At 37.7% G+C, this 13719-nt stretch overlaps 1 protein-coding gene across 5 annotated transcripts in view; it reads left to right on the forward strand.

Moving 5' to 3' along the window:
• PRKN (parkin RBR E3 ubiquitin protein ligase) overlaps window positions 1-13719 on the forward strand; it is a 1273336-nt gene that overhangs the window by 641906 nt on the left and 617711 nt on the right. The window lies entirely within an intron of this gene.

Here is a 13719-nt window from a genome sequence, read left to right on the forward strand (position 1 = left end):
GAAGATGTGGGAGTAATGGGCCAAGAGAATGAGGCCTGCTTCTCAACCAGGAAATCACCCTCTTGATCCTTCAAGCAGGTGATTGGTGGCTCTTGGAGACCCACACTTCATCATGCCTTGATGGCAGTCATCAAGAAACCATCATCCCTCTTATTCAGGTCAAGCTAGGTCTCAAAAAGTTATCAAGGGCCATGATAAAATTTAGTTTTTCAGATATATGCTGAAAAAAAAATACTTAAAGCTATTTTACCAAACTTGAGAGGTAGAACAGAAAATATAAACATATGGAGAATAAAATCAAAACTGAGAAGAATTTCATGCACTATTGACCCACAGGTAGTGAAACATTTACTTCCACTAATATTTCTTAGAAAACAAACATAGTTTGGGGTCCTCAGATCTGAATTTCCTAAAGTAGGTAATTATCATCCCCCTCAATACTCAGAGTTCTAGAAAATAAACTCAGTGCTGACCATAATACATGAGTGTTTTTATGAGATGAAGACAAAACTTTTATGTTTAAAGATTGAAAAGCAAAATATACTTTAAAATGTGTGTGTTTCCATTCAGAGAAATATAGTTATTTTCATAACAGGTGTTTATGTGTTATGTTATGCACTGTGTAGAAAACAAAGACTGACCTTCAAGCACTGGAAGTCTGGTTGGGGAGATAAGACTTTACAGAAATGACTGCAACCCAGATTCAGCAACACAAGTAAAAAATGGATTGAGCATGTCTTCTACGCCAGGGTCTAGGAATAGAAAAGGGAATATTTCATTTACTGCTCTCATCATTTGGGGAAAATGTCAGGGTGGGGTCGGACATGTAGGCCAGTGATGATTTTTACCACGAACTACATCTTGATAAAGACAGATATGAAGGAGTATAAAAGACTTCACTTTGTGAATAAGGGAGAAGAAATAAGACAAATCGGTATATCACAGAGGCCATGAGACAAGCACAAAAAAGTGTTCTGTGGGAGTTCAGAGAAGGGAATTCCTTTAACAGAGGTGACCAAAGAAGGCTTTGTGGAGGAGGCGGGCCTGAGGCATGGGTAGTGGAAATTCCACAGGTAGCGATGTTGTCAAGGTTAGGAGCATTTTGTGAGGCAGAGGAAATGACAGGAATAAAGAGATAGAAAATTAAGGGTCATTCATCCCATGAAGTACTGTTAGCTGCCTGCTCTCTGGTAGATAGTAGGCTCAGCACTCCTGTGTGTACAAAATCAACATCCTCTGCTTCCACGGAGGTCCTCTCAGCCCTGATGACCTTGGACTTATCACGAGGAAAGATGGAAAAGAAGCCCAGGGTGTTACAAGGGCGTGAAACAGGGCATCTGCCTAGAATCTGTGAGCAGGGCACCCTTGACTGCAGGAGTGGAGGCCAGCCCTGGGATCTGCAGGCTGAGTCATAGTTACTGGTGGAGGAGCGGGAGGGTAGCTTCCGGCAGGAAGGACCCTCTTGCAAGAGCCCTGCTGTGGGAGGCTCCTTGGGGAAAGCATCTGGAATTTGGAGGTGACAGAGGAACAGGAGGCAGTGCGTTTTTTCCCTTTTGTGTGTTTGTTAGTTGTTTTGTTTGTGAGTTTTTATGTGGAGGGTTATGACTAGTAATAGAAGGAATCTCACCACACGGAAGTTTGGATATTTTGAAGGCTGAGATAGAACTTGAGCTGGTTGGCGTGAGGGGTAGGATAAAGAACAAAGAAGGAAAAAGAAAATCGTGAGGTATAAAAAAAAGAGATTATTTTTATATACTTTACTATCTTAAATCCCTGGTAATGTGTGAATAAAGGTAAATGAGAATTGGCATTTTGCCTTCCTTAAAGCTAGAAACAACATACAAATGAAATTTTAGTTTAGAACTGATTAGAAGCACCACACTTTTCTTGTATTTATTGGGTTATTAAGAGCAGCCATATGGTTGTCTTCTGTCTTATCTGTTCACGTTTCTCCAGTATGTTCCTCAGTGGGAGTCTATTTAGTGGTTGATTGGAATTCTATTTTTATTGGTAACTCTGTTATCTGTAATTGCCAGAAGCAGATGATCCAGTATAAAGAGTTTCCTCTCCACTCCCTTTTTGTCAACCTTACTGGAAAACTGGGACCTTTTTCTTTTGCCATTAACTTTTGAAAATATTAGAGGGAAAAGAAAATGGGTTACTGTGTGAAGTAAAATTTGAGACTATCTGAGAATCCATCCCTTTTAAGGATAATGCAGTTGACTCTAATTGTATGCTGAGCAGTTTGAGGAGTGCTCGACTGAGAGTTGGGAAGTCAGTTTGTAACTCCTTCTGTTTCTATGTGCATGTCGATTAACTTCTGTTCATTTCTAGTTCTCCAGTTGGACAGCAAAGATATCCATCACTCTTGAAATTTCACTGAGTGTTTGTGGAGATTCAGGACTCCATAAAGCTTCCTCAGTTTAAAAAATGAACGACATTCTGTTGGGATCACATAGCTGTTGATATCTATTTTCATACCTTATTCAGAAATGCCTGTATCTTCCTGGGTCCTAGCATTGTCATTTTTCCTCACAGTTATCTAATTTATTAATTTTATACCTGCCTTATAAAAACATACCATTTCTGTCAAAGAACCATTTCTGCATGTGCTTTTATTTGCCATTTCATTAAAACTTACACTGATGTTCACAGTTATAAATGTCATTAAATGACTTTATGTTAAGCAGTTAAAAGTCATATCACTCAGTACAATGTCCAATATATGAAGACCATTTAGAGAATCAATTCTAATTTAGTATTTAATAGTGAGTGCTAATAATTATTGTAATGCATGCATTTAAATTTGGACATTTTCTTGATTGAATAATGAAATGCTTTAAATGAGCTCATTACTTAAGGACTGCAGTTCTCATGCATCTTATGAGATAAGATGTTTACCTCATATGGATATAAGCAGATATAAATGGAGAAAAATGCATAGTGGGGTTCATTGCCGGGCAGTGGTTACAGCATACGACTCTATAAGAACAAAACCACAATAGAAATACAAAAAGTACACTTTGCTGGAGTTGAGCTAAAGAAGCTCCTTAGAGATGGCTTATGTTTACTCTTATGGAATAAGCAGAGTCAACTGAATTGTTATAAAGAAGTGGCCACTGTAGAATAGGGTTCATCAGCCATAGTTATGGGACTAGATGAATTCTATGACTATCAGATCCCAAGAGAGCAAATAAAAGAAAGATTACCCAGACCAGAGGATTAGTTAGGATACTACAAAGTCATGATTACTACAAACTAGGATTTATAATCCACTAATTCTGGTTATGATGCACTGTTTAAAGCATGGTTCTTTAGAAATCATGGAATGACATCGTATTGAGAACTGTGATTTAGTCTGAGTTTTCCACATTTTCTTTTCAACTGTCACAACTAAAGTACTTCCTAGGATTCTGCCATGGTTATCACAGCTGTCCCTCCAAAAGAAAAAGCCTAAACAAAACTAAACAACAATTATAACCAAACCCTTCATAATGGTGAAAGCCAATCTCTATTTAAAAAGAGATAGCAGGAAAGAGAGAAGGGGAGGGGGCAGAGGAGGTAATTAAATAAGCTGAATAAATGAAAATTCATTACTCTCTTCATCAAATGTTTCTTTGTGGCTGGAGACATGTCAAAGAGAAAGGCCTCCAGCTGGTAAGGACTACCATGGATCTGACCAAAAAGGTTTACAGGTTCAGGAACTAACTTTTAGCAACTCAAATCTTGAAGAGACTAACTCATGGGCTAACCAACACACAAAACACATTATTTATGAACCATGATATTAGTTCATTAATGTATACTCTGGGAACAACATCTTGAATTGCAGGATATTCATATCTACCTTCCCAGATATGTTTGTTTTCCTCCTCCCTTCTGCTCCCCTCCCTTTACTTCTTTCTCTCCTTTTGTTTTAAAATGTGTCTGCACAGTCTTTGACACACCTCTCGTCACATGTTGGGTTCTAATTCCCCGCCCCTTGGACCTGGGTCAGCCTTAGTGACCTGTTTCTGAAGAATAGAAAACAATAGAAGTGATCCTGTGTTACTTCTGAGGCTGGGTGACAAAAGTCACAGTAGTGTCTGTCTGGCTTTCTCATTGGGACACATACACGAGGAGCCTTTAACCAACATGGAAAATGCCTGAGAGACCATATGGAGAGGCCACGTGGAAATAGCCAGAGGTGACTAAGGAACCCAGGGGTTCCCTTGACCAGCAGGTTAGCCTTCCTGCCAACTGCCATTTGTGTCAACAGTCAGCCTTCAGACCTGGCCTTTGAGCCTCCCCAGCTGCTGCCACAGGAGCAGAAATTAGCGGTCTCCACCAAACCCCACTTAAAGTGAAGATTTGTGAGCAAAATAAATTAAAAAAAATTTCAAACCAATAACATTTGGGGTGGTTTGTCGCACAGCAACAGATAACTGGAATACCTCCCATAGTGTTCTCCATGATCATGTGATTATACCAAAGGCCACACACACGCTCATATATGGATAAGTGTGTGTGTAGGTCATGGTTTTATAAAAGTGGGTTCAAATTAGAAATCAGACAATGATTTGATGATGAGAGTATCACAGTAGAATTATATGGACTTGAGTAAGAGTTTATTCGTGCTGGGCTTGATCATTTGTATATCTGAAGCATGTCTTTATGTTGGATAGTGTCTTATAAACAATAACAAGCACTTTCCAGTCAACTCCCCCACTTATTAGATACCAAATGCACCATGTGGTCATGCCAGAGGAATTAAAATGCAGCTATATATCTATCTAATTTAATTCCATCATCTCTACCTGACGCTACGTCCTGGGCTCTGAGATATCTGTATGTATTTCCCAAGTCACCATTAACAATATATTTCCAAATGATTTTGTCTGATGGTTTATTTTTACTGTGGTTAGTGTGTAGCGTAGCAGACAGGAGCGTGGCCAGTGGAGTCAGAAAAGCTTGAACTGAACTTTTGTTCTGATACTTATAGTCTTATGGTCTTGGGCAAAATCCTTGTCCCCCTGTCAGTTTCCTCATTTGTGAAACAGAGTTATCAGTGCCTTTTATACAAGGTGGTTGGAAGGATTAAATGTGATAAAGGATATATAAAGTGCTTACCTCAGAGCCTCTCGTTGTAAGGGATCAATACATTGTAGCTATTATTACCATAGTTGTTCCTATTCTAATGTATTGACTTTTACTAGACTTGATCTCTGGCCTTTTCCACCAGTACTGTGGTCAGTTGACCGTAATTCCCCTGCAGTTGATTGTCGTTTGTACAAATAACACAAAGTATTCAAATCGATAAAATTGCTCTGACAATAACTTTGTAGCAGACTGCAACATCTGTAGTTTCCTTAAATAAAAATGTACTCAATTTGCATTTTATATAATACATGCAAGATTGTGACATAAAATTCTCTACCAGCTGATCTGGAGGAAAAAAAAATAACTTAGTCATAATGACTTAGAAAAGCATTGCTGTTGATTTTTTTTTTTTCAGAGCCATGCACCAGCAGGATTATTGTTATAATATATTATTGTATATGTTATACTCAAAGTGCAATTTAAAGTTATGATACCTCCATTATTTTCATAATAAATGTTGCCTTTTCTGATTATAAGAACATGATGTGGGCTGAAAAAAATAGCCAACAAACTTTCATATAAAGAAAAGGCTAAAAGTCATGTTTAATCAAACCACCGGAAGAAAATCACTGTTAACACTGGATGTACATTCTAGATGGTTTTCAAGGTGTACATGTGTATGTGCACATGAACACACACACATTTTTTTAATGAAGTCATATCTTACATATTATTTTGTAACTTGTATCTTTTACTTCATATAGTATACTCATTTTTCTATCAATAGATAAAAGTCTACATGATCATTTCATGATTGATACCATTCTATTCTGCTGAAGGGGTCAGCCATCAGTGAGTATTTAAGCTGCTCTACATTTCACTCCAAGAGCCACACTTTCATGATCTCTCTTATGTACATCCCTAAAAACGTGTATGGTCACATTTTTAGAATCTAATTTTAGAAGAAGAGTTGCTGTGGCTTTTTTAAATGAAAAGTATTTTTCATTTAAAGTGTTATCATGTGAATTCCAATAGTTCCTCGGGAAACTTTGCACCTGTTTTCACTCTCCCTAAAACTATTAGAACAGTTTCTTCACATCCTTTACCACTAGGTGCTTTCATTCTTAACTTCTTGTCAGTGTTTTTGGTGGAACACTGTATCTCATGTTAAACTGCCTTTTTCTAATTACTAGGAAGCTCGGGTAGGTTTCCATTGTTTATTGCTCATTATTGTGGCTATTTCCTTTCTTATAATTACCCTTTGTAAACATTTCTTATAGTAACCCTTTACTTATCATATATGTTGCAAATATTTTTCGCCAGTAAGTAATTTAATTTGAAAGTGCTTTAGAACTATTTAAGCTGTACATTTTGATGGAGTTAAATGTATTGTCTTCTCTGTAGGATTATGTCTTTGCAGTCATCCTTACCAGAATCTTCTTAACACACAAGATCATTATAGATATTTACTGAAAATCTTTCCTAGTTATTTTATTTCCAAGTTTCTCTTTTTAAAATATTTGATGAATGTAGATTTAATTGTAGTGTGAAGGGTTTTATATGAATCTAATTTTACTTATTTTTCCTCCCAAAACCTACAGTTTACTTTTTTGGCATCATTTATTGAATAAAACACATTTCCTCACTGATTTGAAATAAATCCCATCTTTATATTATATTAACTTTGGGGTTTTATCTCTACAGCCCATCCTGCTCCATTAACCTGTTTATTCTGCCTTCATTCTACATTGCCTGGATTACTCTCACATATAACACATTATAACATATTTAATATCTGGTAATGTCAGTTCTCCAAATTGCTGTCACATTTTTCTTGCTATTCACAGAAACTAAGTTTTTCATATGATTTAGATTTTTTTTTATAAAGTTTGAAAATAAATTTCATAAATTTGTTTTCAATATATGAGTTAGGCATGTCATCTTAGAGAAGTCAAGAGAGAATGTAATTTAAACATAGATTACATAAGGGTGAGGTGTGTCTTGTTTTTGAGTTCTGAGCTGTTTCTAGAAAAACTAACACTCCCCCAAATTAATTCCTTAGCAGTTTACTATATACATAGTACAAGCTCTTGGCTAGTATTCCTGATTGACCAGTAGTTCCAAGCCATTAAAATGTAATCCCATAAAAGGTTAACATCCCATGAGCTATATTTCTTTTTTTTTAACTTGACAAAGTAGAGTACTTGATAAAGTTAACTGGAAGACTACTGTTCACTAGATTACAGATATTCAGTATGTTTCAAGTTGAATGAAGTTTGTTAAATCAGTTGTTTTATAGTAGGTTTTTAAAAGATTATTATTTCTACTTGATTTGTAATGTTACTTTTAGGGAAGTTAAGTATTAATAAAATAAGTACTTCAGTGCTCTTTAGCATTTCATCTTTCTAAATCTAAGGGCTCCTTCTGTCCATCTTTCAAGTATTATCATGTAATTTTCTTAAGTAAATGGAATTTCCAAAAATGCAGATAAGCAGGAAGGAAATGAATAATTTATAAGAACTATGCTTGTTTTTATTTTCTCTACCTATTTTGGATCAATTTAGTAAGGCAGTAGAGTACAGCCTTAAAAGCATTGGAACATGGAGACATGGCTGGACCTAGAGAGTGTCATACAGAGTAAAGTAAGTCAGAAAGAGAAAAGCAAATATTGTATAATAACACATATATGTGGAATCTAGAAAAATTGTATAGATGATCTTATTTGCAAAGCAGAAATAGAGACACAGACGTAGAGAACAAATGTATGGATTCCAAGGGGGAAAGGGGTAGGGTGGGAGGAATTGGGAGACTGAGATTGACACATGTACATTATTGATACTATGTATAATATAGACAACTGATGGGAACACACTGTATAGCACAGGGGACTGTACCTAATGCACTGTGGTAACCTAAATGGGAGGGAAGTCCAAAAGGGAGGGGATATCTGTATGTGTATGGCTGATTCATTTTGTTGCACAGTGGAGACTAACACAACATTGTAAAGCAACCATACTCCAATAAAAATTAATAAAAAAAATCTTTTGATGGACACACTTAGGTTGCTTCCATATCTTGGCTATTGTAAATAGTGCTGCCATGAACACTGGAATGCATGTATTTTTCGACTTAGTGTTTCCATTTCCTTGGGATACATACCCAGCAGTGGAATTGCTGGATCATAAGATACTTCTGTTTTTAGTTTTTTTGAGGAACGTCCCTACTATTCTCCATGCTAGCTGAATCAATTTACATTCCCACCAACAGTGTACAAGGGTTCTCTTTTATCTGCATTCTCTCACATTTGTTATTTGTGGTCTTTTTGATGATAGCCATTCTAACAGGTGTGAGGTGATGTCTCATTGTGCTTTTGATTTGCATTTCTCTGCTGATTAGTGATGTTAAGCATCTTTTCATGTGCCCATAGGCCATCGTATATATTTCCAATAGACATTGGATGCACAGATATTCAGGTTGTCTGCCCATTTTTTAATCGAGTTGTTAAAGTGACCATACTACCCAAGGCAGTCTATAGTTTTAATGCTATCCCTATTGAAATAACAATAGCATTTTTCACAAAACTAGAACGAATAATTCTAAAATTGTATGGAAGCACAAAAGATCCCAAATAGCCAAAGCAATCTTGAGAAAGAACAGAGCTGGAGGTATCATACTCCCTGACTTCAAACTATATTACAAAGTTATAATTATCAAAGCAGTATGGTACTGGCACAAAAACTGCCACATAGATCAATGAAACAGAACAGAGAGCCCAGAAATAAACCCATGCTCTTACAGTCAATTAATCTACAACAAAGGAGGCAAAAATATACAATGGGGATAAAGTCTCTTCAATAACCAGTGCTGGGGAAAACTGGAAGGCTACATGTAAAAAAATGAAATTAGAACATTTTCTCATCCCATATACAAAAATAAACTCAAAATGGATTAAAAACCTAAATGTAAGGCTGGAAACCATGAAACTCCTACCAGAAGACATAGGCAGAACACTTTTTGACATAAATCATAGCAACATTTTTTAAATCTGTCTCCTAAGGCAAAGGAAACAAAAGCAAAAATAAACGGATGGAACCTAATTAAACCTCAAATCATTTGTACAGCAAAGAAAACCATCAAAAAGACAACCTACTGAATGGGAGAAAATATTTGTAAATGATATGACCGGTAAGAGGTTAGTATCCAAAATATATAAATAGCATATACAGATCAATACAGTTCTTCTTTTTTCAACATAGGAAATAATAGTATCTGCCATGAGGGTTGTTTTGAGCATCATATCAGGTGATATATATATATATACACATATAAATCAACTAACACAGTACCCAACACATAACAGGCACTCCCTAAATTTTGGCCATTTTTATTATTAGGCAATCTAATGACAATCCAAGAGAGGCTACTATTGTGTAAAGTATGAAAAAATATAGTATGCTTGTTGCTGTCCTCTATTTTTCATAATTCTCAAACAGTATGATACTATATTCTTAAACATTGTGCTATATTGTATCAATTAACTTAGTACTGGTTACACCAAAGGGCAGTTTCCATGTGGTATAATATTTTGTAGGGCTAGAACAGAGTCAAAAGAAAGATCTTATTTATATTGACCATATTGACTCATGCATTCAACAAATATTCATCGAGCAGTTAGGCATAATTCTAGATTATAGAAATCAAGAGGTAAACAAAGTAGAAAAGATAAGACGAAAGCATACAATATTATATATAGTCAAATGAATGAAGAACAGAGTTTCAATTGATAGTAACTGATATAGATTTCCAAAGATCTGCAAACTAGTATTCTGATAAATTATTAAGAGGGAAGCATTTCTAAGACAAAGTCCATCAATTAAAAAATCATCTTTTAACTACAAGAGAACCTGTGAGAATGATCAGGACTCAAAAATCTTTCCATTTCCCTTACCCTAAATACTCCCCTAGCAGATGAAGTGTTGGGACTAGATGATCTTCAAAATTCCTGTAAGCTTTAAATATCAGTGACCTATATTTTTTCTAAAGAAGAAAGAAACATATAAGTTATAACTACGGTACACAAATATAAAATAAAGTATACATGTGAATTACAGATCATAGATTATAATATAATGCTCTACCAATGTTGTATATTCCTTAGCAGCACATCTAGCATATTTTAAAAGATTCAATACAATTAACAATTATTTATATGAAGTAAAAATATTCTCTTCCTGTTCTCCTATTCCAACAAGTTATTAACTGAAGATATTAATAAATGTCTTACATGAAGAGAGATTCTTCAGAAGGATAAAAGCAGGTCAGATTTCTGAAATGTTAACTTGTCCTAGACTCCGATGTGCTCAGATATGATCTATGGTCAGCACTCGTCTCAGGTTTTGTCTTCTCAAGACATTGAGAAAAGTGATGGAGGGGAGATAATCATACAAATGGGATAGATGATCCAGGAAACAGTGTCTGGAAAGAAAGAGGCAGAGAGATTGAGCAAGAATTCCTCTAAACCAAGAATAAACAAGTGGGGCTTCCCTGGTGGCGCAGTGGTTGAGAGTCTGCCTGCCAATGCAGGGGACATGGGTTCGAGCCCTGGTCTGGGAAGATCCCACATGCCGCAGAGCGGCTGGGCCCGTGAGCCACAATTACTGAGCCTGCGCGTCTGGAGCCTGTGCTCCGCAACAAGAGAGGCCGCGACAGTGAGAGGCCCGCGCACCGCGATGAAGAGTGGACCCCGCTTGCCACAACTAGAGAAAGCCCTCGCACAGAAATGAAGACCCAACACAGCCATAAATAAATAAATAAATAAATTAATTAATTTAAAAAAAAAAAAGAATAAACAAGTGGGTCAGATTAAGGAAAAGCCAGGAGTTCAGAGAAATTGGGTCAAACTTCTTTTATATTACTGTCAAAATCAGGAGTATAAGAGACACATTACGAGAGTTCTTCCTGCATGTCCATGTATGAGCATTGAGCTTGTTTCAGAGGAAGAGTGATGAAAACTCTCACTCTGGAATGTTCAGGGAGAGCCAGGTAATATGTGTTAGAGCTGCTTGATATGCGGGTGACACAGAAGCATGCAACACCCTTCACCCTTGGCGGAGAGCTAAGAAAGTCTGCCTCCATTGCCTGCAACTGGAGGGTGGCATACAGTGAAAGGCTCAGTCGCAGTCCTGACCATAATGTGCCATAGAAGAATACTGGTATAACAGGGGAGGGTGATGGCAGAGGTAGGACATGCCTTGGACCATAAAGTTTGGAAGAATGTTTGTACATGTTTAAGGGCAAAAGGAAAGCTTGATTCCAGGAAAGATGGGTCTTCAGCAGAGATACAAAGAGGAGAATGAAAGTGTCCTATAACAGCAACAGTTAAGACTGGTCTCTGAGAGCAGGAGGCAAACATGAATAATAGCAGCTTCTGAGTTGTTTCCAGTAATTGGGACTATTTTATGTTCAGAGCACACCCAGTTCCCAGCAGTGATTTCTTAAATGGAGATGTACAGATAACCAGGAGCATTTCATTATGTAGAGGCAAGATCATTTGTCAAGGGGTGGGAAGAAAAAAGTATTAGTGTTAGGGGACTATAAAAGATTTTAGACAGCTGTTCTGGGAGAGTTCCAGGAATTCAGGGAAAAATATGCAACAAAAAGAGTGTGGGCTGTTTGATCAGCTGTGCCTAGGTTCCAGGTCAGTGAGCATGGACTGGCCCTGGACTTGGTTCTGCAACATTTGCCAGTGATACTTGGTGGTCTGACGTGAGGATCAAGCTAAGAGTAGAACGGGGACATCATGGAGGTGGGGACAGGCAGACGGGGAAGGAAATACAGGGGTTGGTGAGGTGCTGACCTTGGGACCCTATGGGTGAGGAAGGCCAGCTTTGCAGGAACATGGCAAATGGTCACACTGCTTTGGTCTTTACAGATTGAATTGCTATTGAATGTCCCTTCTTTTCCTTCCTCAACATTCACAGCCGGAAAGTGACAGTGATCTCTGCTTCAAGCCCAGCCCACACACTGATCTGTTCCCTCAGTAATAAGCAGTGGGACGAGCATTTGCAATTTTTATAAATTATTGAGGTGATATAATTGATGCATTTTTAGATTATGGTACGTACTAGCAAGGAGTTATTAACATTATCCAAGACAAAAAAAATAAATGACATCCAAGATAACCCTGGACAATTAAAGTACAAATATAATATGGCGTGTAGTGGGAACAAAAAGCATATTGGCCAAAGTCAAGATTGAGAATAAAGGGTGATGCAAAAGCACAGCTGGAAAGGAGCTGGTCCTCATAAACAACTTGTCCTGAGAGAGCAGTCGGCTGTCCTGGATTAATAGCACCTGGTGCGCCGGCGCAGATGGTAACACAGCGAGATGCGGTGTGCGCAACCACGGAGAGTTTTAACACGGCATGTATTCCTTGGGTTCTCACCCGTAAGTGTCAGGTAGCCTCCTGTGGGAGATGCAAGGAGGCCAAAACCTTACCTTTGGGGGCTCACCTCACCAACGAGCTAGAGACAAAATATAACCTGAGGAAAAGGCCTTCATTGGATGTTTGATGCTATTTGTCCCCATCTATTTCTGCAAATTTTTACCTAGTTTTCCACAAAGGTGTCTATAAGACAGAATTACCTGGAAAGTTAAAAAGAAAATGTCAGACCCAGTGACTCAATTTCCACATGCAGTTCTGGGAGGGGGCAGGGATAGGGGAGTGGTGTAGGGAGGGCTCCCCGGGTGAGTCCTAAGCTCAGGATGCTTTAATGATCAGCAGATGGGCACGTAACTGGTGTGTCACAGGTTCTGATTATCTTTGGGTACAAATACAGTCATTCTGATGATTGGTGACAAAATTAACAGTGGTGGAAGTCTGTTCCAGCTGAATTTCTGGCATATCTTATCCTATCATTCTAAACATCATTGTAAACATCACCATAGTAATTATTTCTGGGACTCTCCGAGGAGCTCATCAAATGTGCTGTCAAATCACCATCTTTTCTTCAGTCTCCCCATCGCCCCTGCCACGTCCTTTTCCCAGCTGGCTCCCCTGGTTACTGGCCCCTGTCCACGGTCACCCTGAGGCCAGTAAAGGATCCACCCTCTTGACTTTGCTGGAGCCCATTTTGTGAAGACAGCAGTGCCCAGATCAAGGATACCCACTCCTGATATGCCAAGCTGATGCTCTGGGGGCAAGAGTGAGGGGTTCTGCCTGGCATTGCCCATATTTCTTTTTCTTTAGTTACCAAAACAACAGAAGGTATTCCTTATTTCTTCTACTTATGCCTGAGTGCCATTTTATTCACAAGAATGTATAGAGGTTTTTCGTGCCAGTAGGAAGTAACTGAAAATAAATGGAAATAAGAACAATTTTCTGGCAGGATAAATAACCAGGGGTACCTTAAAAATGGTTATTTTCTGAGGATATTGCAAAGCATCAACTTAGTATGTTTTGTGATTATAAACATTGAAACATATCAAAATTAATACAGTAGTTAAATTATACACAGATTGCATTATCCAAAAACAATCTTAAAATGAAGTCACATTAAGTGAAGAGGCTAAAAATGCAGTTTACTGACATAAAAAGAATAACATTAAGAGTCTTGAAACACAACTGATTGAAATGGGGTA

The sequence above is a fragment of the Eschrichtius robustus genome, chromosome 9, assembly GCF_028021215.1.
Source record: "Eschrichtius robustus isolate mEscRob2 chromosome 9, mEscRob2.pri, whole genome shotgun sequence".
Classification (NCBI taxonomy): Eukaryota; Metazoa; Chordata; class Mammalia; order Artiodactyla; family Eschrichtiidae; genus Eschrichtius; species Eschrichtius robustus.